We start from the raw sequence: 2815 nt of genomic DNA on the forward strand, positions 1-2815 counted from the left end.
CAGCCGCAGGTGGGAGCTTCCGTGAGTCGTTGCCAATGTTCCCTCTAAGCTGTGGAGTCTTGTGACCAAAAATTCTACTTTGTGAGCCACTGGCATTAAAGTTGTGAGTGAGCGATTCGGCTGCTGCATAAATTAGTTTGCTCTGGAGCCATCCTCCCTGAGCTAAGACAAAAATGTGTGAGCTAGAGGCTAAAATTTGGCCACCAAATGAGAAGGGAGCACTCCCTGGAGAAGACCCTGATGCTGGGAAAGATTGAAGGTCAAAGAAGACGGGGACGGCAAAGGATGAGATGGTCAGACAGTGTCATAGATGCAACGAACATGAAATTCAGCAAACTTCAGAGGACGGCGGAAGACAGGAGGGCCTGGTCCATGGGGTCGCGAAGAGTCGGACTCGACTGTGCGACTGAACAACAAAAGAGGCTAAAAAGCTGTGAGCTAGCTCACACTAACTCAGCTTAGAGGGAACACTGGTCGTTGCTTCAGTGATTCACGAAAACTCCTTCTCTGCCACAAATCTTGTGAGTCTTTCAGGCTCTTGCTCTTTTCCGCTGCTACAGACAGACCAACACGGCCGCCCCATCTCAATCTATCTGCCTGAAAGGTTCGTCTGGCTCAGAGGCACCAATCCAGTAGGGGTGCTGCAGGGTGGGACAAGCATGACTGGCGACAGAAGATTTAGAAATGGCCCAAAGTGAATGCATGCTCTCTAACACAGAAATAGTTTTGAACTTTCTAACTGTACTTTTTTTTAAAAAAAAAAGCCACAAACTTAAGACCGGGAAGGGGGGGGGGGGAACCGCGGGGGGCAAGGGAGGAAGAAAAAGGGAAAGAGGTACTTTTCTCCCTTTCTCACAATACAAGAACTCGTGGGCACTCCATGAAATTGCTGAGCGGTCAGATTAGAACAGATAAAAGGAAGTCCTTCTTCACCCAAAGAGTGATTAACACTTGGAATTCACTGCCACAGGAAGTGGTGGTGGCTACAAGCATGGACAGGTTCAAGAGGGAATTAGATAAGCCTATGGAGCAGAGGTCCATCAGTGGCTCTTAGCCACAAGGTATAGATAGGGGCTCTGGGGCAAGGGATGCTCTGTCTTCTTGGTGCTTGGGGGGGTCAACAGTGGGAGGGCTTCTAATGTCCTGGCCCCACTGGTGGACCTCCTGATGGCACTGGTATTTCTGGCCACTGTGTGACATAGAGTGTTGGGCTGGATGGGCCACTGGCCTGATCCAACATGGGCTTCTCTTAGGTTCTTATAAGAGGGAATCAGATACGCATCTGGAGCAGAGGTCCCTCAGGGGCTCTTAGCCACAAGGTATAGGTAGGAACTCTCAGTCTGGGGCAAGGGATGCTCTGTAGTCTTGGTGCTTGGAGGGGGCACAGTGGGAGGGCTTCTAGTGCCCTGACCCCACTGCTGGACCTCCTGAGGGCACCTGGTACTTTTGGCCACTGTGTGACACAGAGTGTTGGACTGGATGGGCCACCGGCCTGATCCAACATTGACTTCTCTTATGTTCTTATGTCTGGGTCAAGGGATGCTCTGCATTCTTGGTGCTTGGGAGGTGGCAGTGGGAAGGCTTCTGGAATCCTGGCCCCACTGCTGGACCTCCTGATGGCCCCTGGTGTTTTTGGCCACTGTGTGACACAGAGTGTTGGACTGGATGGGCCACTGGCCTGATCCAACACTGGCTTCTCTTATAGAATCATAGAATGTTAGAGTTGGAAGGGACCTTGCAGGTCCAACCCCCTGCACTCTGCTGGAAGGACTTCTGTAAAACACAGGGAAAGGGAAGGAAACAGCTGAAGTCACCTTGGAAACTCTCCTTCCCCACTCCACAGCCAGAAGAAATGTCCTTCCCAAGGGGAGTGACAGATGACCGCAGGCCTGCCCAGCAAGGCACTGCATGGGGGAAGGGGACATGGTGCCAGAGGGTATACTTCACCCCTGGGAACACCCCTCGTCTGCCTTTTGGACGGGGGCTTCCTGGCTCACGGCTCACACACTTGGCTACTACACTACCCCTGTTCCCAGTCATGAAAAAGGTATCACTAATACAAACAAGCAGCCTGGGCCTTGCTCCTTTGTTTATTGAGTTATTTATTCCCTTCCATTTATATCCCACTCTCCCTGCAAAGCAGGCTCAGGGCGGCTTCCTCTCCATGATGCTGAACAGAAGAGGACCCCGGAACCCTTTATGGGAGGGATAAAGTAGGGTTGCCAAGCCCTACCTAGTCCTGTAGCGGGGGAGTCCCGGCTCTCTCCGGGAGTTGTTCGGCGCGCGCGCTTGATGCCACCCGGAAGTGACGTCATTGCGTCGGGCACGTTGGGGGCAACCCTAGTATTAACACAGAGGGGCACAGAGGAGAAATGTCTGGGGGGGGGGCTGTGGCCTTGGGCCGGAGAGGGAGAACTGGAGAGGAGAGCCGTAAGCAGTTTCTCAGGAAAGGTCAGCCCACTGCAGAGAGACATAGGCTGAATCTACATCTGTCTTTCCCACCGGTGTCTACATTTGGTGTCGTTTTCACACCTCGAGAGTGCTAGCATACTTTTGCATGTCCACATATGTTTATCGTCCTTTGGGACGGCTCCACTGTCATTGCACCTCCGCACCGCTTTAAAAGAATCTTCTCCAAACAACACTCAAAGAAGCATAGAGAAAGACGGCGTCACAGCAGTATGAAACTGATTTAAAAATGCAAATGCAGATTCGACCAGAGACAAAGGGGGAGAGAGCGGGCCGCTCATCCCTGCATTAGGGTTGCCAACTCCAGGTTGGGAAATTCCCGGAGACTTGGGGGTTGGAGCCTGGG

This window comes from Gekko japonicus, unplaced genomic scaffold (genome assembly GCF_001447785.1).
Source record: "Gekko japonicus isolate JY-2015 unplaced genomic scaffold, Gekko_japonicus_V1.1 scaffold1455, whole genome shotgun sequence".
NCBI lineage: Eukaryota > Metazoa > Chordata > Lepidosauria > Squamata > Gekkonidae > Gekko > Gekko japonicus.